This window comes from Schistocerca serialis, chromosome 1 (genome assembly GCF_023864345.2).
Source record: "Schistocerca serialis cubense isolate TAMUIC-IGC-003099 chromosome 1, iqSchSeri2.2, whole genome shotgun sequence".
In the NCBI taxonomy this organism is placed as follows: domain Eukaryota; kingdom Metazoa; phylum Arthropoda; class Insecta; order Orthoptera; family Acrididae; genus Schistocerca; species Schistocerca serialis.
In genome coordinates this window covers 674,206,973-674,227,627 of record NC_064638.1, presented here as the reverse complement: position 1 = coordinate 674,227,627, position 20,655 = coordinate 674,206,973, and the positions used below count along the sequence as shown (strand labels likewise).

Here is a 20,655-nt window from a genome sequence, read left to right as displayed (position 1 = left end):
GCCCATGCACTGTCACCCGACATATAACGAGGTACACTAACCTTTAACTCGATAGACCATACCACTGGTTCAGGTATCTCTTCCCTGTCATCCTAGAGCACCACTCTATTGTGTGAGCTAGTTGAAACCGTTGTTGCAGTGCTCTTTCTTAGATCACATAACGACGAACTTCAGGACAGCAATGAAGCCCTTCTCTTACACATCGCTGACATGCAAGCCAAGCTCAAGGATGCTCGTAAGCAGGTCACCCAGCTGTCATACACAGCCATGCCACCAACCCCCGCACTGCTTCCTTGCACCTGCCACCGACGCCACGTGACGTTTTTACTGTTGGACAGAAGCTGTGCCCACGACACTACCAAGTACCCCACCGAGCTCTACGACAAGGACTACCAGTGGGTCACTGCCACTGCTGCTGACCCGCCGGTCTGGGACACGCTAGCATGTGCATTACAGTTTAGTCATACTGCATCGGGTGCGAGTCCTTCATCCCCATCGGTGTTCGTGATCAACAACGGTACTGTCCACAGAATCAATACCACAGAAGGCCCACCAGTATGGGCAAAGACTAGGTGTTTAAATCCAGAAAAACTTAAACACACCAAAGCTATTAATCAGGAACTTTTAGATAGTAAGACTATTCGCCCTTCTTCTAGTAGTTGGTCATCACCCATTCACTTGGTGCCCAAGAAAGATGACACTCTCTGCCTCTACGGTGACTATCGGGCGCTTAACAGCAGAACAATTCTAGATAATTATCTCATCACAAATATTCAAGACTTTGCTTCCCAACTGCATGGGGCACAAATTTTTCAGTGTAATCGACTATCACAAGGCATATCACCAACTGCCATTGGCACCGGAGGAAGTTGAAAAAACTGCTATCATCACCCCGTTCGGGTTGTTCAAGTGTATGTTCATGCCGTTTGGAATTAAAAATTCTGCACAGACATGGCAATGGTTCATCGACCCATTGGTTGGAAAACTGGACTTTGAATATGCCGACCTGGATGACTTGTTAACTTTTTCTTCCTCCCTTGAGGAATGTGAACTCCATTTAAATACAGTGTTCCAACTATTAAAAACAGACGGTGTTGCAGTGAACAATGCTAAGTCACGACTGTGCTGCACTAGTGTCACTTTTATGGAGCACAGTGTTTCTGCTGACGGCATCCGCCACCTACCCAAACGGGTCGAGGCCATTAGTACGGTGCCTTTGCCCAAAGATTTTCAGGGCCTCCGCCACTTCCTTGGAACAATAAATTACTATTGCAAACACAACCCCCACGCCACCGACATACAAGCCCCACTGACAGATGCTCTCGCAGGAAAAAACACTTCAGGGTCTCAGGTGGTCATGTGGACTCCAAATATGCATTGCGCATTTGATAACCTAAAGTCAGCCTTACCGACGGTCGTTACGCTCGCTCACCACATTCCTGATGCTTCCATCTCGCTTACTACAGATGTGAGTGATACAGGAGTGGGGTGGTACTTCAGCAATCCATGGGTTCTGTTATAGAGCTGCTTCCCAATGTAAATGGTCAATTTTCGACCGGGAACTGTTAGCTATTTACGCCACTATCAAATATTTCCAGGACAATATTGAGGGTCACCATCTAGTGGTATTTACTGACCACAATCCATTGGTATATGCTTTCTGTAACCCAGGCAAGGACTCATCCCCAAGATGTTTTCAGCAAATGGACCTCAAATGTCAGTTTATGAACGACATACGTTACGTCAGAGGGGCAGACAATGTCGTCACCAATTTTCTATCTCGTGTGTCAGGTTTTTCTTCACAACTGGACCTCAGTGAACTCCCTAAATTGCAGACAGAGGATACTGAACTCACCGCATTGTGCTCCGATGTTAAAACAGGACTCAAACTAGAGTTACGGACACTTCTTGGTTTTTCATCACCCATCTGGTGCAACATTTCAACAGGACACATATGTCCGGTGATTCCTGCACCTCTCTGACGGAACATTTTTAATAGTATCCATTACTTGGCACACCCTGTCATTTGTGCTACCACATGTCTGGTATCTGAATGTTTTTTTTGGCCCGGGGTGATAAAACAATGTCGCAGTTGTGCGTGAGCATGTGTGGCTTGTCAGTGCACAAAAGTAGGACGTCACACACAGCCCCCTATGGGTCCGTTCGATGTGGCAAAAAGAAGATTCCAGCTCATACACATTGATATCATCGGGCCCTTATGTCCCTCTGGCCCCTTCCATTACATACTGTCCACCATAGATAGGTTTTCCCTCTGGTTAGAGGTAATTCTTCTCACTACTATCACAGCTGACACAGTGGCCTTATTAATGTGGATTTCGCGATTCGGCTGCCCATTTCTATCACTACTAACCAGGACTGCCAGTTTGAGTCTGCCCTCTTCCAACAGCTTTGTGAACTGTGTGGGGTGAAATGATTTAGGACTACAATGTACCACCCCCAGAGCAATGGGCCTGTCGAACGCTGGTACTGAACGCTTAAAGCTTCCCTGGTGTGTCACAGAGGTGAGTGGGCCAATGCCTTACCATGGGTAATGTTAGGCATTCAGGCCTCATACAAAGAGGACCTTGGCACATCCCTGGCGGAAGTACTGTACGGAAAAGCCCTCACACTCCCAGAAGTGTTAGTGGAGTCTTCACTTCCTACAGATCAGATCTGCGACTCAACATTCGTTGGACATGTTAAGGAGTTAATCGGTAACATTCGCATGCCTCCACCTCGACCGCACTTGTTCCCTCCTGTATTTCTGCATAAGAACTTGGTGTCGCGCATTCATGTCATGGTGTGCGATGACACTGTCCAACCAGCACTCAGACCTCCATACTCGGGCCTGCACAGAGTCATATCACAATGTACCAACACGTTCGAAGTGCTCATTAATGGCACACCTCAAACGGTATTTGTCTGCCACCTCAAACTGGCGTGGTCTCTGGGAGAACTGCCCGATACCCCACCCAGTCAGCCCTGACCCCATGCTACACCCGCCTCACACAAGGTATCTACCGGCAGTCCTCAGATGAGTGACGCCCTTTCCTGCACTTGTGACATTACCCACTCCCATTCTTGTGACAGTGCTACAGGTGCTTGTGACATTCCCATACAGAGTGATGCATGTGATGACTCCCCCTCCTACAGGCAACCCCCTGCCTCTCCTTGGTTAGGATTCAGTGACGTATCAGGGGCCAGCCTCGAAACGTGTGATGTCGCCACCGATGACTTGCGTGGAGATTCTGTCAATCCATACATGGAAGTGGTAGTGAATGTCAATACAGAGTTTATTTGCAGCTCTTAAGTGTTTTTTGTTATGCAGCCAGATGTGTGTATCTTCTACGAACGAGCCAGCTCCCCCAATGACTACTTAACCCACATTCATCTTCTCCAGTCTGTCCCCTTGCCTATTGATACTGACCCATCAACGTGAAAAGTAATATGTACCGCAACAGGCATTCAGGTCCACTACCCTGGCTCCTCACAACCCACCATCAGCTCCCCCAGATCCCTTGACTTCTGTACGAAGGTTCACCCGGTCAGGCAGGACCATCCGCCCCCCTCGCTGGCTCAAAGACTTCAGTTACTAATGCAACGTAATTTAAGGTATGGTTTCAGTTTAACTATCCTTTCCCTCCCCCCTGGGTGTTTTCTTTACATGTATGCCCCAATATTTATGTTTTGTGCTCCTCACTCTAAGGGGGAGGGGGGGTGGGGGCTAATGTGGTGACTATCAATCAAGTCGCATGTAATATCTTTGTTTTGGCAAGCTCTTTGTGGCAGTCTGTGGCCGTGTGCGAAAAAGTACACACATGGACAGAGATTCAAGAATATATATAACTGTACATGTGAGCTTCCGAGTAATAAAATAGTGGTTATTACATGTGGTATAGTGTGCATCATTGGATTCGGCAATCCTACAACACTAATATCCATAAGTAAATGCCTAAATGTATTGGATATAATGACAAAATAGACACAATTGTGGCAAGAATGATCACCAAAGTAACAAACAACAGTGGTGTTCAGGCCTTTGTTTCATGGTTGCAAAGAAGTGTATTGTTGTATGATGTTCAACTACCACACTACAGATATCGCCATAACAGTTCTCCAGTGTATTGTATCCAGCAGAAGTTTCACAGATGCACTTCCATCATCTGTGCCCTTTATTCTTGTATCACCATGTTGGAAGGGAGTGTAGTGCCAAGACAGGAATCACACTATGCTGACATGCAACTATGACTCTGCTATGGATTATCTCAAATAAGAGCTAATGCTGCTAAAAATTGTGTTATCCTAACTGAAACCAGTTACCAAAAGTTAGTCAACAATACAAAAAAAGGCTAAGATGACCACGAAGAAGGAAGCATGGGACTACTGGCTGCTAAAACACTATGATGTAATAACAGTTGAGAAAAAAACTAAGTTGACTGTACTGTTAAAGAAGCTGTAAGTGCGACTCAGTTTTACATCATGGACTCTGAGTTATTTGACATTCTCGATAAGGCTCACTTGGCTATTGGTCACAGAGGATGGGACAGAATGTTGAAAGAACTTTCAGCCAAGTATAAGAATATTACCCACCATGATACTTAGCTGTACATTTACCTTTGTGAGCCTTACCAGAAGAAACAAAAAGATGTTAAAAGAGGCCTTGTGATCAAGCCAACGGTTTTTTCAGAATTCAGTTCCCATTGTCAGGTCAATCTCAATGAATTTCAGTCCCATCCTCAAAGAGAGTACAAGTTTATAATGGTCTACCAAGGTCATCTCACTAAGTTTGTGGTTCTCAGGGCTCTGAAATCAAAGAGAGTGGAAGAAGTAGCCTACAATATCATCAACATATTTAGACTGATTGGTGCTCCAACGATTCTACAGTCCAGTAATAGCAGAGAATTTGCAAACAGTGTAGCAATCAGCCTAAAGGAGTATTGGCCCACCTTGAAGATCATCCTTAGTAAGCCACGCCACTCACAAAGCCAGAGAAGCATTGAAAGAGCAAACAGAACACTGAAAATATGCTTTATATTTGAATGCAAGATGAAAAAAACTAGTTGCTTGAGTGACAAACATCCCTGCCTGGTGATGTTTTACAAGATGTAGAGACTGAGGAAGAGCTGGAAAAAATAATAAAGAACATACCAACAACACAATAGCAGAAAGCAAGATGAGATGAATGTATACAAGAGACACAGCTCCTGCAGGAGACATAGATGAAAATGCAATCCATGAGGGAGAAAACCAAAACAGTGATGAAGCGATAGTTATCAAAAAGCCTTCCATTTCTGCGGGTACTTAAAGTCCTTCTTTCTGATATCTGTTGCATCTGCTTGAAAGAGACCAGCAGTACTCATACATGTCATGAGTGTGGCCAAAACTTTCATGCCATTTGTGGACATTCTCCTAAAGATGACAATGGTGAGAAACTACAGTGTTATGTATTTTGTGCTGTGTTTACTTCAATGTTGAGAAAGCTATCCAAAGTAAAATGGAATCGAAACAGAACCTTGAGATTCAGGCCCAAAAATGTAAAAGCCTTCAGACAAAAAAATTCCTCCTATGCCTTTGGGTGCCATTGTTCATGTTCCAATTCCTGACATCACCAGAGGGTGGTGTGACACACAATCTATTGTTATGAACATGACAGAAGATAGATTTCACTGACTTGGAATTACAGAAGTAATCTTGAAGCAGCTCTACACAAAATCAGAATACATCATATGTCCAAAGAAAATAATGAGAACTTAAGTCATTCCTGACCATGAAATACCTTTCTGATCTTCTCAGTTCACAGAAAGTGGCCAAGGATTCATCAGATGTTGTGTGGCAGGAAATGCCAAAATATGAGGTGACTTTGTGTCCCCATTCTTCTTCAAGTTGTGAAATGTACGTACAAGATCAAACTGCTAAAATGTAAAGTGTTTTTTGTAAAGAAGATAAGTGTGTACTTACTGTAACAAATACTTTAATCTCAGTTCTGGTTTCATTGTTTTCCTGTAAGAATATCCCTTGCTTTATTTCGCAATTTTGTTCTTTCAGTTTCAATTACATATTAATTAATAAGGCTCCTCATATTGTGCCCCACCCCCTTTTACCACTTTGTGCAAATGGTTTTGGTCATTCTGTATAATGCCAAGGAATAGTATAGAATGCCCAGGAGAAGTAGGTAACATTTTCGCAAAAAACTTATATTTCACTGTTTCCCTAAAACCATCCGGCACTCTATACATTACCTAGGCATGCTATAGAATACCAGGGTTTCACACAATGCTGGTAACATGTATATTATGTTTGAGATATTTTTGAACTGTAATACAATATCTTCATAAACTAAACAGGATTGATTTCCTCTTAAGTCAACTACTTTTAATTGACACAGTAGGCAAGCAATGTTACAATGTATCTTCTGCATGTATCTAAACAGTACATAAACATAATGTGATAATATCACAACTTTCTATTACATGGAATCATACTCTTCATTTAATACTGCCTACTCTGCAACATTACACTAGGCTGAATTACACAAGTATTACATAAGCAGTCTCTTTTAAATTGACTGTATTTTTCCAGTATTCTACCAACAATGCAAGTTCTTCCATTTGGATTAATTACATGTGGACCTATATGATTATATTTCATACTCTTATTAGTCATTGTAGCCAGGTATTTGTATGAGTTGACTGATTTCACTGGTGACCTATTGATGTTGGTGTCTTTCAGTTTTCATTATCTTGCATTTTGTGATTTGCACGATTTTAGGTTTCTGTATGTGTAATGCAAATTGCTGTTGTATGCTTCCCCTTGAAATCTTATCAAGATCTGCCTGGATATTTTTGCAGACAGCAATTGATTGTAGATTACTGTATTGGGTTGGTGCATAAGTTCAAAGTGCTGACATTCCAGGTGTTATGAGTTTATTTGTCCATTGTCATTGTTTTGTTTGTGGTTCACTGTTGTTATTTCAGTTAACATATTGTCATTTTGTCATTGGAGATAGCAAGAAGAGCTTTGGATGCTAGAAAATAGAGTGCCAAGTGGAGAAATTGGAACATTTCTGATATAGTCTTCTGTTTGAAGTCAATAATAGGCTGGCAGTAGAGGCATTTGCTCCATGTATTGAGACAATGCCATTGGACAGAGCAAGGCAAGAAAATAGTTTTCTCAGTTTAAAGAGGATCGTTTGGCATTAGTGATTCTCCATGTTCAGGAATATCTTCATCTTTGGGATTTGATGAAGATCGTTTACATGTGCTAATCCACAATTATCCATGTCAGTGTACTCAAGAACTGGTAAATGTGATGAAGTGTGATCATTCCACAGTCATTCAACAGGGAAGGTTAAAAAAATCAGGAATGTGAGTACTGCATGGTCTAAACCAAAATCACAAAAATCAGCAGCTGGTCATATGTGCATCTCTGCTTGCTCACCATCAATTGGCTCATGACCAACACCGACCATTCCTATCCACCTAGTGATGAGAAATGGTGTCTTTATGCTGACATAACATGATCCCAAACAATGCAGCAACTTCTCAAACATAGACCTGTCCCACATCCTCAAAAGATAATGTCATATGTCTGTTGGAAGAGTGATGGTGTGGTGTACTATGAATTGCTTCCCCAAGATGTAACCATCACTGCTGACGTTTTTTATCAACAACTGTGCCATCTTGCAGACACAATCGAAGATTAATGACCAGGAATACTGTATGAAATGATGCTACTCCATGATAACGCCCACTTGCATTCTGCTAGAGTTCTGTTAGGAGTTCGGTTGGGAAGTCATTCCACTTGTATCTCATTCACCTGATCTTGCACCCTCAGGTTTTCACTTTTCCACACTCTATTGCAAAACCTTCAGGCAACTTCCTTTCTGAATGAAAATGCACTGCAGACATTGATGAGTTCTTTGCCTCAAAACCAAGTGATTTCTATAGTTGCGGAATTGGAAAGTTACCCCAGTGTTAGCAGACTGTTATAAATAGTGAAGGAGAATATATTATTTCTGACTAAAATCTTTGTAACATGTATCTGTTGTGTTTATTAAACTTCTGGAAAAATGCTATGAACTTATTCAACAACCTAATATTATAAGCCCAAAGTCTTAGTGTACTATTACTATTGTTTGCCAGCAATATGAACATCAAGTGCCCCAATACCCTTCCCTAGCACACATCTTTAATTACTTCTAATACTTCAACTACTGTGATGACTCTCCATTGAAGACAACATTCTGTGTCTTCCCTACCAGGAAACTGATAATCCAGTTGTAAGGTAACAGGGGATAATATGGAACTCTTTCAAGTAATTTAAAATTTAAAGCACGGCAGCAGAGATAATATGCTGGGCAAAATAGACCGGAAAATATTTGTTTGTGTTTTGATGGACGTTGTAGTTCCATTGGATAGTGTTTTGGTTTTCTTTTAATTGCAACGAATTATATAAGTGTGGTGATAATTTGTAAAATTATATAATGTATTTAGATTTAAGTATTTAAATATTATAAAATACTGTAAACGAATTGTGGCCAATTATTTTGACTACTGTGGTGTCATGTGACCCAACTCAGGACTGTGGATGTGAGCGGGAAAATCGGGGTCTTTTGTCGTTGGCCGTTGTGGTGGCGAGTTGGGAGCGGCAAAGTGCTGTGAGTGCAAGCATGGACGCCAGGGTATGCGAAGGAACAAAGTGAAAGTGTGTGGGTGTGAGACAAACAGTGTACGAATTGCACGGACTATTATTTGTGAACTTAAAAATGCATGGCCACAACGTTAAAGTGTTTCTTTTGAATAAATAAGTTTCAATCTGAACGTGTATAGTTCAATTCACTGCTCTTCAAAAGACAGCCAATATCAGACTCAATAATAGGGGCGCAAATGCAACCGTTTACTACCAACCCCTTTGCAGATGAGCCACGTGAAAAATAGGTAGTAAACGAGCCCGAGTTCAGTTGCACAGTCACAAAAGTCTACTTGATACCCCAAATGAAAGTACTTTTGTTAATAAGCATTGCTGTGGTTCGGAGTCAAATGCTTCGTTAGACATTAGTATCTTGTTTAGTTTTAGTAATTTCAGCCATTCTTAAATATCTCTGTCTGTATTTCTCATCTGCGCAGTAATGTGAGACTGGAATGAGGCCAGCTCTTACGTAGCTTCTATTGTAAGGGAAGATTTCAATACAAAGTTCAACATTTCTGCTTTTGCTTCGCTACCCTCTATTTTGGTTCTGTGCCATGCATGAGCAACTGGACTCTAATATTGATGCCACTGACAGCTTTGCTTATGACCAGAATTTCTTTGGGTTTTATGAGAGATATTTCGATAAGGTTCTGCTATGTTTCATTCAGCATCACTACCTATGGCCTGATGGTCTGGTTTGCATCTATTACACAGAATTCACCATTTCTTTAGAGTGACTGTATATCATTGAGCCTCCCATAATGAATTTTCTCATAGCTACATATCTATACAGTGCTTGGTTAACTATTTTTTTAAACTTGAGTCTCAGTTCCTCTGTGTGTTCCTTCCCAGAGGTAAGCATTTTGAGTTCCTCTTTGAGATATGACATGACTGTCTTTTTATCAGGCAAGATAATCTTTATCTCATATATCTACTGTAAATTTTATATAATCTCGGTGTTTATCTGGCCACATTTTTATTCTCCTTTGAGTTTTGGCAACCACTGTTGCAACAACTGCCTCATGTTCACTGATACCAATTTCAATATGGGCATCCCAAAAGAGGTCATGTCTATTTGATGCCATTGGGACTCATATATTTCCATCACAGGTTGGCGTCTGATCTATCTGTTCCAAGCAGTATTCAGAGAAATTGTTTAGTACTACTTCATAGGATAACTTGCCACATGCACTACATAAAAGATTATAAATGTCCCAATCAACTGTTAGATGATTAAAGTCTACTACAGTCAAATCAGTATGATTGGGAAATGTGTCTATTAGTGAGCTGAGAATTTCTCTACCTTTTTGGTTGTCTCTGGAATTTATGCCCGTCCTTCAATTTGATATTGTCCAAATAATTTTGTATGCAGCTCCAATTTTTAATTTTGGTCCATCTACTTCTTGGCTACTGTAATAAATACAAACCTTCATTTCCCATTAGCCTATTTTTCTGATACACAGGGCATTCAAAAAAAAGTGTTGAACACTTTGAGAGGTGGTAGAACTCAACGAAACAAGAAAAATAATTCCAATAAACACGGTTCTGGAAATGCATACTTTCCGAGATAAAAAGTATTTATAGAAAGGGCTTCGGGACACATGGTTGTGGATATTAGCACAATCGTTGCATTGGCGCTCTATCAAATGTGACAGCAGGGTATTATGATGTCTTACTCACAGGTGGTCTGCCGTCATCTGTGTGGTTCAAGTCATGTTGTAGGCTACGTTAGTTTTTGTCATCTTTGTGTGCCTTATTGCACAGTACTGTCAACCCTGCATATGTATCATAGTGTTTAACCTTCTTCAAAATGCAGAGTCACGTATGTGTTTACTGTTATTGCACTGTTTGTATGTACAAATGATGTAGTACAATTACATTTTCTCTCTTGCATCACTTGTTAGGAATGGAAGCCTACTACTTGACAAGTGAAATGACGGATATGATATTCTGCTAAGGTTCAGCAGATGGACATAGCCTGTGAACCCATTCCCTTTTCACTGAAACACATACACTGCACAGAGTGCCCTGTGATAAGCTGTTTGGCAGACTTTTCCTGTGTCTGAGGCACCAGTTATCCTCGCACCTCAGAAGACTAACAGTGGAAGGCCCTGCACAATCTGCATGCCTGACATGGAGGAGCGTTTGCTTTGCTTCAGTGGAAGAAACTCCTGGGACCAGTGTGCGACAATTAGCAACAGCAGAAGATTTTGCTCACTCTCTTATCTGGCGTAGTGGGGGTAGTTCATGAACCGTTGCTGTACCCATATCATCCACAGTGAGTTCAGGCTCTAAGGCTACAGGATCATCATGACAGATGGTGATTCTGTCAATGGCAGTTGCAGAAGTGGGCTGCAGATCCACTGTTCACATCCAAGATTTTATTTACCAATGAGGCAGGGTTCACAAGAGATGGTGATGTGATTTTCCATGACCAACATGTATGGGCAGATGTAAATCCCCAAGCAATTAAAAGAAGAGGGCATCAACACTGATTCTCAATCAACATATGGGCAGGTATACTTGGTGATAGATTAATAGGGCCATACGTGCTATCACAAAGGTTAACTGGGGTGCATTATATGGAATTTCTCATTATGTGCTGCCTACCTTACTGGAGGGTGTGCCACTACAGCAATGAATAAAAATGTGGTTCATGAGTGATGGCACTTTGTCAAAATGTGTGTGAACACATGTTTAGCATAAATCCCACTTGTGCACTGATGACTTGTAAGCTTGTCATGGGCAGCAGTGGGGAAAGTTCTTTGTTTTGAGTATCTGGCTTGCTGTTGTTCTTTTGCAAAAAAGCTATTGGCCCAGGATAGAAAAATTGTTTAGAATTAATTTTAATACCTTCAGCTGCTGACGGGCATTGATATATACCAACAGGGACAGGTGAAAATGTGTGCCCCGACTGGGACTCGAACCCAGGATCTCCTGCTTTCATGGCAGACGCTCTATCCATCTGAGCCAACCGAGGACACAGATGAATAGCGCAACTGCAGGGACTATCTTGTGCACACCTCCCGCGAGACCCACATTCTCACCTTGTATGTCCACACACTACACTCATTACTCGTGGAAGACATTCTTACCAAGTCCCGTAAGAGTTCGGGGAATATGTGTGCATCCACACAGAAGAAGAAGGTCATGGCCGGTATTGCTAGAACTATATACTTATATGGATATGATGTCTGTTCTTTCGCACATGTCCGAAAGAACAGACACCATATCCATATAAGTATATGGGAAAATTGTTGTCCCCCTGTGATGGAAGAAAATGTTGGCTTATAAGCAATGCTCAGCAAATCTCAGAAGTCTATGTTATTAAACATAACTAGTTCCTGAGCTCTTCATTGTCTATGGTATTTAGGACAGGATCAATTCATGAGTGGTTGCTGACCACCACTAACTATACAGGGTGTTAAAAAAGTGTCAAATACTCTAGAGGTGGCAGTACTCACTGATACAAGAAAAATAAGTCCAATAAACATAGATCCAGAAATGCATTCTTTCTGAGATAAGTCCAGTAAACATGGGTCTGGAAATGCATACTTTCTGAGATAAGTCCAATAAACATGGGTCTGGAAATGCATACTTTCTGTGACAACCACTTGTTTACAGGATGTGTTCAATGTGCCATCCACTCATGGCAGTGCACTTCTCTGCCCCATGGCATAAGGAATGATGAACCCTTTGAAGTATATCCTGTTATTGTTGTTGTTCCTGCTGGCACACATTGAAAACACTACTCTGTAGTGTCCACATATTGTTGATTGGTGTGGTGTAGACCAATTCCTTCAAGTGTTCCCATAACCAAAAGTCTAGGGGTTTGAGGTCTGGGGAACAAGCAGGCCATGTGGATGAGCCTCTTCAGACAAACATTGCTTGCTGACCTTACTGGCAACAAGTGTAAGTAAGCGAAAACTTTAAGGTACAAGAGTGGTTTCAGTATCGAAACCTGCTATATGCCATGCAACGTGCAGTGATCCATATATGTCAGAATCCCTATGTGCCTGGTGTTCACAGGGTAACAACGTTGTAAGTACCAAATCAATGACATCATCTCGTTCACAATGAACTAATTGATAAGATAATAAATGTTATAGACATTTTTGTTCAAAATAAGCAATGAAACAATACTATTAATGATAATGATAGGCCGGCCGCGGTGGTCTCGCGGTTCTAGGCGCGCAGTCCGGAACCACGTGACTGCTACGGTCGCAGGTTCGAATCCTGCCTCGGGCATGGATGTGTGTGATGTCCTTAGGTTAGTTAGGTTTAAGTAGTTCTAAGTTCTAGGGGACTGATGACCTCAGCTGTTAAGTCCCATAGTGCTCAGAGCCATTTTGATAATGATAGCAGGATTCTCTCCCATCCTAAATTATGAAACCTATAAAAGTATTGCAGTGGAATGCAAGATCAGCTAATTTCATCAGAGGAAGCTTCCAAGCTCATTGTCAGCCTGATATAGTCCTCTTATGTGAAACAAGGTTCAAGTCTCATCAGCCTGTTCACTTTAAAAATTATTTCATAATAAAGGAGGAGCATATTGATGGGGAAGGTGACATCACTGTATTAGTAAAAAATGTGCTACTGTGTAAAACATTCCCACTCAATGCAAGAAGCAGTGAAATCGAATTAGTTGAAGTGCAAATATAAGATGCTCGCAAAACCTTTTCAGTCATCTTTGTTTATAAAGCTCCCCAATATAGAATCATGGGAGATGACTTGAAACTTCTAGTAAACTAGCTATGGCCTCTATTTATGGTAGGTGGTCACCTGTATTCCCATCATGGTGCATTGGAAGGAGATGTGACTGGCAGGAATGGCAGGGCTTTGATGGATGTTGTTGAAGACAAAAAATAACCTAGTGATAGTCAATGATGGAGCTCCCACTATGGTGTCTACTCCCTTCCATGCTTTGTACCCCTTGTTTCACAGAACTTTCTAACTGACACATTAAAACTGAGTCAATGGGGTCAGATCATCACCAAATAGAATTCTTCATTGACATAAATGTTGATACTAAACAAATATTTTATGCAAATAGTAAGCACAAAATTGGAGAAGCAGACTGAGACAAATATAGGGGTGCAGTTCGAAGAAACCTTGAAACTACACAGAGTAACTTACAGGAAAAACATGCTTACCAAATTTTAAAAAATTCTATAGAAGCCACAGCAGATGTCAACATTCCTAAGAAAAAACATTTACTATTATAAAGCAACATTCCTCTCCTTCATGGAATCCAGACTGCCCTAGAGATTTAGCAAAATGCCATCATACTCTAAATTTCTGAAAAAAAATCAAAAAAATAAACTGGATTTAATTTTGTTCTTCACTCAGTAAAGCAACCAGTTTTTCGAGCATTTGGTATAAAACAAAGGCTTTTAGAAACAGACATCTTCCATTAACTCTTCCTACTACAACTTCTTGGATAGAGGGATTTATTGATACACTCGCACCTCCAGTGATCACATTCCACCATTATGCACTTCCAGTTGAAGATGACTATCATCATATCTTGCTTCATCCTTTTCCTAAAAAAGAACTAAATGATGCTATTAAAACATTGTGTGATAGTTGTCCTGGTATTGATTCCAAACTGTTGTGCTTCAAGAATTTCAGAGTTAATTCTAGAACCACTCAGCCTTCCACCATTTTGAACACCTGATATTTTAGAGGTGAGTGGGAGAAACGAATACACTCTACTGTGCATCACCTATTTGTATGTGCAGGTCAAAAAACAGTTATGAGAAAAAGATGGACCCGGCGGCCAAACAGTGGCAGACAAGTACCTACTGTATGATCCACAGTTTCCGTGTATGGGTAGAGAAGAACAAAAAAAGGTTTATGTAGTATTTTGTGCTCTCTAGTGTCTGTGTTGATTGTAAAAAGACTAATGATCAACTGAATATAGATTTCTATGTACATTCACGTATTGGACTCGCTTGAGACTAGAGACTTTTAATTTACTTCATGTCTTGGCTGTGAACGAAGCAAGACACTTGTATGATGTTTATAAATTATTTGGTTATCAAACCAATGATATTTGAATATGTGTAAATGAGTCTAATGTTTAAGAAATAAGTTAGCTTGCAGAAGTTGTTGTCGTGAAAGTTGAAAATATAAAGTGATTGAACTGAAAAGTATTCTGAGTGCCCAAATTATTTCAAGGATAGAGAAGTAGTTTGATAAAATCCTTTAACCAGCTATAGTCTTCAGAGAAGAAGCTTTTGGGAGATCGATGTAGCTGATTACCCATAGAAGAGGATCGGCTACACACAAAGTGCAAGTTACCTGACTTGAGAGACGTTTGAGCCTTGCAACCCAATGCCACACTGTCCCTTGTAATCCGAACAACATTAGAATACATTATCCTATACTTGAGAATCTGCTCTTGGAAATAAAATATTTTCTATTGGTCATTTTTAACCATTATTGTATGAAAGAGGGCCTATTGGAAACTTGTAAGATGCAGTTTATAGTTCCAGTTCTGAAAAAAGGGAAAGATCCAAATGCCTCCTCTTAACTATTAACCAGTTCATTGTCGTCTTGTGTAGCAAAGACACTGGAACAAATGGTCAAAATGAGATTGGAATGGTGGCTTGAAAAGTGTAATTTAATGCCTCCGAGTCAATACAGATTTAGAAAAATCTAAGGGACAATTGACAATCTATATTCACTTGCTATGGACATCACTTCAGTCTTTCATATGAAAAAAATTGTCATTGCCACTTTCCTTGATGTTGAGGGAGCTTATGATAATGCGCAGATATCAGTTCCCTTGAACAAGCTGGTGGATCTTGGTATTCCTTTGAGGATGGAATATGGCATCAGTTGTCTGGTCACTCGAAGGACAATCTATATCAAATTTAAAGGAAACATGTTCGGTCTGTTTCATGTTGCTCAGGGCTTGTGCCAGGGTGCAGCTTTAAGCCCTCTCTTGTATTCTCTGTGTACCTATGATTTAGAAAGAATAATCACTCTCCCAACAAAAATTTTACAATATGCAGACAATGTTTGGGTTTATTCAACTGCAGACTCATACATTCAGGCTAAAACAGAGTTACTCACTGCTATAGAAAACATTGATGAATGGCTGTCTATCAATGGGTTGGTGGTCCCGGCTGAAAGACTGGTAGTTGTACCCTTTTATAAATTGAACATCGCTTGCGCCATTGATCACACTACATGCAGAAAGTATACTTTCCAGATAAAATCTCATAATTGATTGCTCAGTGTGATATTTGAAGCTTGGCTCAGCTGGATGCCTCACCTACATCTATTGTTGATAATTTGCTCTCTCATTCGTGTGTGGTGGTGAAGACATCAAAGTATTCTACTCGTGCTGTATCAAGGGATTATTCTATGTGGACTGGACCATAGTTGCATGCCATATCACAATTTGCCTAAGATTTACCTCTCCAAATTATATACTCTTCAGTTCAGAGCCATTTGGACCTGCCTTGGGGCCATGTGTTTGATGCCTACAAATGCTCTTTTGCTGGAGGCAGGAAAGATGCCCTTAAGCATTAGATGCCAAATGCTGCCAGATAAAGTTTTCATTCAAGGAATGGCCTTCATGGAAAGTCCTGTCTATAAGAGTAGAGACCACATTTACCAATTACGGAATGTCTCCAACTAAAATTATGGACTTCTGCACTCTTGGTATTCAGTCATACATTTCATGAAATGTTCTTCACATTTGCCTTTGTTTGAATATGATCTTGACACTCTCAGCTTCCATATTCCAGTCTATTATTATAACATAACAACCTCGCTGGGTGTGAATGGAAATTTCAGATTTAACTGTCTCACTAAAACTCAATGGCTCAGTTACATCTGTATATATACTGATGTACCCAGAATTCCACAAGAGGAGTATACTGGAGGTGCTTTTCCATGCCCTCAGATCCAAATCAGTAGGGCCTACAAACTGCCTAAAAATGCTTCAATTTTTATGGTGGAGACTGTGGTAATTTTGGAAACAATTAAGTTTTTTATCTTTTACTTCCTTCTTGAAGATATTAGTTGTGTCCAACTCCTAGAGTGTTCTTAACAGTATTCACCTCTGAAGATGGAATGAAACTCCCAGTTGCTATAGTTTGGATGTGGTACTGGAATATATATGCTGTAAACAGAGTGTACAGACAATCACTGTGCTCTGGGTCCAGTCCCATACTGGCATCCACTATAATGAGGAAGTTGACACCTAAGTGAAACAAGCTGCAAGTGCAGGAACTGTTCTTAATTACCATAGACAGAGTACTTACGTGAAGTCAAGAACCACAGAAAACAGCAATGACAAGAGATGTTGAATGTGTCCCCAAAAATGAAAAGTGGACATTATGTGACATTACAACCTCAAATTACCACAATACCATGGTTTATGAGAACACATTTGGACCAATCTATTATTTTCACCATCACTTGACTACATTTTAACCATGCCTCATTTCCTTTACATTTGTATAGAATCAACATTTATGATTCCCCTACATATGAGTGTGATTCCAAGTCAGAAGCTGATGTAAACCATATTTTGTTTCTGTATTCCAAATCTCATTGTGAATGATCGAAATTTCTAAGGACTTTGATAAACATTGCTTGCCTTCTCCATCTATCACCTTTTTTACTTTTGGTTTCTAAAGACATTTGTCTGCATCTTTATGATCTCTAAGATTCATATTTTCATTTATCTGCATTAGTTATTATTAAATGTAAGAAGTAGTGTGAATTGTGGGCATAAATATCTCTAATTTACTTATCAGTCTATTTGTTGAACATTTGTTGTGATAAAAGCTTGAGATTTCCATTCTGTAAATATGTGTTTTTTATTTTCTCAGTATAATTATGTATTCTGTGTAAACATGCATTCTCAATGGCTAAACAGAGTACTAATTGTGGAGGTCAAACAAAACAAAACAAAATAAAAGATGCTGCATCTGCAGCTTGGTGCCAATACAGTGCCACTCATGTGTGACGCCACTTCTGGTGTTTGATGCCATTGTGATGTCAGCCGTGTGTGCCATCATGTAGATGCTGCCTCTGCTGCTCAGTGACTTTTCCCATGTCAACTGCTGTACCAGCAATGTACTATGTAGTCATTGTCTGCCACTGCTGTTACTAACAATTGCTATTATGCTTATTGTCCCCACTAAATTCGCTATTACTACTGCTGCTTTTACCATTGCTGCACTATACAGAAACTTGCGAGCCCCCTCTGGGACAATCAATCTCGAAATAACAAAAGAATGAAATTGCAGTCCAATCATGGATCAGACCCCAATTACAATGTTTTCACCAATTCCCGGGGTGTGGGCAGTGTATGGCCATTAACTTCGAATGTGGCTTGCTAACATCAATAGGGGATGGCCGTACACCATCAGTCTTTAGCCCAACAACACAATATAATAATGTTAATACCAAAGCCTCCCCCCCATGAACCATGGACCTTGCTGTTGGTGGGGAGGCTTGCGTGCCTCAATGATACAGATAGCCGTACCATAGGTACAACCACAACGGAGGGGTATCTGTTGAGAGGCCAGACAAACGTGTGGTTCCTGAAGAGGGGCAGCAGCCTTTTCAGTAGTTGTAGGGGCAACAGTCTGGGGAAAAAGAAGAAGAAGAAGAAGAAGAAGAAGAAAAATGAGGGAGGAGCTGTCAGCCATTTTTAAAGACAACTACAAAATATGTTTCAAACAGTGGTAGTGGTAGAACTGGTGAGACAAATGTATTATTTGTAATGCAGAGTATTTTGAAGGGGATAAGTTTTTTTTTTTTCAGGTGGGGGGGGGGGGGGGGGGGTGGAGGCGGGGGGTGTACCTCATCATATACTAAAGCTATGTTGAGGATATTGTTCATTCTTCAGTTACAGAGTTTTATCGCGAGTAAAATTCTGTACATTTTAAAAATTAGTTATACTTGTGGACAGTTAAGCTATACAGTTTCAGTTATGAACCATCTTGTTTCTTGAAGTAGAAGTTTTTTTCCCAAGGAACATACCATATTTTCACATGAATATTGAGTTTCTTAAATTTTTCCCTGTCTGTAAAATGGAAATTTGTGTTAGTTCCGATAGCTTCTGTTTCAGACTGTTTTAAACCTGTAACCGGTTCTTAATAATACTTCTTAATTTGATTTCACTTACTGATTACTTGTGTGTATAAGAGTAATAACGTAACAGACAGGTGACTAAATACAGTACTGACAAGATTATCTCAATTGCAAAAAAATTAATTTCAATAGAAAATTTGTTTCCAGATACATACCCACATTGTACATTGGAAGGTGTTTTATGTTTGGAAAAAAACTTTAATTTTCCTGTGTACTTTTTGTAATTTCAGTAGACAACTGCAGCACATATGAAGTGTGCAAAGTGTTACAATGTACAACAGTCATCCCAACCTCAGCAACTAGTAACACTTCTGATTCTTTTTGTTGGGCATTTTGCTGTTGTCTTTTTAAATTGAATTTTTTAAAACCTTTTGCTCTACTTGTTACATTGTTTTTCCCTGCCGCTGGATACCAAAAATTGTGGTCTGTTTGTGTTGCTGCTTTTCCTGGGGCCAGACCTGCTTCAGCAGCTGTCAAACATTCTACTGCTAATGTTAGATCTGCTGTGTCTGATACCAATGATTATTCTGCTCTTGCTTCATTTTCCACTTCTGCTTCTGGTGCTACCGTACTGATGGTGCTACTAGTGATTGTGATGCTTCACATGCTGATGATGATGATGCAACTTCTTGCTCATGAGGTGTAGCTGGTGATGCTTGTTCCTCACATGCTGTTGATGCATCCTTCTTTTCTTTTGTAATAAGTAGTACACCTTTTGTAATGAGCAGTACACATGTTACAGATAGTGTAATTTTTATATGGGTGTCCTCTACTGCTGTTTTTCTCAACAGGACAGTTTCTTTGATCACCACTTTCTTGCCTAGGTAGTGTCTATATATTCCATATCTAGTAAAGTGCTCTATGTCAGAACAGTTGCTTTAGTGAGTGTTGTAAGGACACAAAAAATTGCTATAAATCATCCTGAATTTTTGGTTTCTTACTGTTATATCTCTATTTACACAAGAGTTTTATATTAAATCATGTCTGTGGAGTATGCTTACAACAAAAACTTTTGCTAGTGATACTTTCAGGGTTCTGCACCAAGGCTACTTTCATTCTAATTCACATCATTTCCCCCTGTGATTATCACACAGCTTACACCATTTTTACTGCACTTTCACAGCTTTCTGCCACTCCATGTATTGGAGCTCTAGGCTTTGAAATGCCAGTCACTTCATACTCTGACTGCATTTCAGGCTTGATCATGGCTAGTCCTGTACCATGAGTCACATGATGTAACTTACCAAACGAAAGCATTGGTATGTTGATAGACACACAAACACACACACAAAATTCGAGCTTTCACAACCCACGGTTGCTTCATCAGGAAAGAGGGAAGGAGAGGGAAGGACAAAAGGATGTGGCTTTTAAGGGACAGGGTAAGGAGTCATTCCAATCCCGGGAGTGGAAAGACTTACCTTAGGGGAAAAAAGGACAGGTATACACTCGCACACACACGCACACATATCCATCCGCACATATACAGACACAAGCAGACATATGTAAAGGCAAAGAGTTTAGGCAGAGATGTCAGTCAAGGCGGAAGTACAGAGGCAAAGATGATGTTGAATGACAGGTGAGGTATGAGCGGCGGCAACTTGAAATTAGCGGAGGTTGAGGCCTGTTGGGTAACAGGAAGAGAGGATATATTGAAGGGCAAGTTCCCATCTTCAGAGTTCTGATAGGTTGGTGTCAGTGGGAAGTACCCAGATAACCCGAACAGTGTAACACTGTGCCAAGATGTGCTGGACGTGCTCCAAGGCATGTTTAGCCACAGGGTGATCCTCATTACCAACAAACACTGTCTGCCTGTGTCCATTCATGTGAATGGACAGTTTGTTGCTG

General features: G+C 40.5%; 1 protein-coding gene and 1 non-coding gene across 2 annotated transcripts in view; one reads left to right on the top strand and one right to left on the bottom strand.

The window, feature by feature from the left end:
* Window positions 1-20,655, top strand: part of LOC126423367 (retinoid-inducible serine carboxypeptidase-like) — a 119,853-nt gene that overhangs the window by 19,482 nt on the left and 79,716 nt on the right. The window lies entirely within an intron of this gene.
* Trnas-uga (transfer RNA serine (anticodon UGA)) lies at window positions 11,595-11,669 on the bottom strand. The gene has a single exon. It is a non-coding gene; the product is annotated as a tRNA-Ser (tRNA).